Source organism: Protobothrops mucrosquamatus, unplaced genomic scaffold, assembly GCF_001527695.2.
Source record: "Protobothrops mucrosquamatus isolate PMUCROS unplaced genomic scaffold, P.Mucros_1.0 scaffold2708, whole genome shotgun sequence".
Taxonomy (NCBI): Eukaryota; Metazoa; Chordata; class Lepidosauria; order Squamata; family Viperidae; genus Protobothrops; species Protobothrops mucrosquamatus.
The window spans coordinates 77,229-78,459 of record NW_015388753.1 but is presented as its reverse complement, the minus strand read 5'-3'; positions in this window follow the sequence as shown (position 1 = coordinate 78,459).

The following is a 1,231-nucleotide window of genomic DNA, read 5'->3' as shown; positions in this document are numbered from 1 at the left end:
CTGACACAACCTCTTTTCAGCTTCAGTTGTCCCTGCATTCCCCCCCCCCACCGCCCGCATATGTAACCCTAGGAGAATTTCATATTGGCTCACACTCAAATATGAGAGCAAATGCCTCCTGCTAATTTGACCTGCCAACTCTCTCCTGTAAAAAAAAATAATAGAGAGACTCTTATCAAGTGGGGGGAAGGGGAAGAGATTTGATCCCATCCAGTCACTCCTGACGGGACAGAGATTGAAGGTCCGAGAGGGACCTGGACACCCCGCAGATGTGAAGCCCTGAGATGGACCAATTGGGGGTGAGTGAGAAAGACCCAGATTTCCCTTTTCTAGACACCATTTTTCCGGACATGTGATGTGACACCCAGAAAAATACGGCATACTCCGTTTAATCCTCCAGGGAAAGATTGAAGGCAAACGAGGTCCAGGCAGAAGAAGAACATCGTGGCTTCAAAATCTAAGGGACTGGATTGGACAAAACTCAGCAGCACTTTTTCCGTGCGGCTGCTGATAAAAACAGGATCGCCAACATGATCGCCAACATCCGATAACGGATATGGCACAAGAAGAAGACACCATTAAAAGTCTACCCCTCTATCTTGTCTGGGCAGGAAAACCCGAATTTCTCTTTCCTCTCTTTATCCTACAAGGATCAAAGTTATTTGGTGGTCAGATGGGGCCAGGCCACTTGAGAACGGCTTGTTAGGAGAGAAAATTGTGCTGGTTGTCTTTCCTTTGCGGGAAAAGAAATCTCACCGTTATACTTCCCAAAACCAAAAGGTGGCGCTGCCTTTGCCTTCAGACGTTCTGGGTGCTCCATCGCTGGAGGATTGCGAGAAGAGACCGGACAGTCATTTGTCTGGAATAATAATGTCAACTCTGCAACAAATTGAAACTGAAGCCGTGTGTGTGTGTTCACAGAAAGCGATGTAAAATAGTATTATTAAATGAACAAGGCTACAGTTATAAAGAAATTAGAAGAAAAATGGGTGGAAACTTAACCAAAGGTTAAGTTTCTACTGTACACTTTTCCCTCGGCATAGTCAGCTGGTTCCATCGCTGACTATAGGGGGCGAAACTTTGGCCCCCTCGGATAGGGTGCGCAATCTGGGTGTCCTCCTGGATTCACGGCTGACACTGGATGACCAGTTGGCGGCCGTGACCAGGGGGGCATTTTATCAGGTCCGCCTGATTCACCAGTTGCGGCCTTTTCTGGACCGGGACGCCTTGC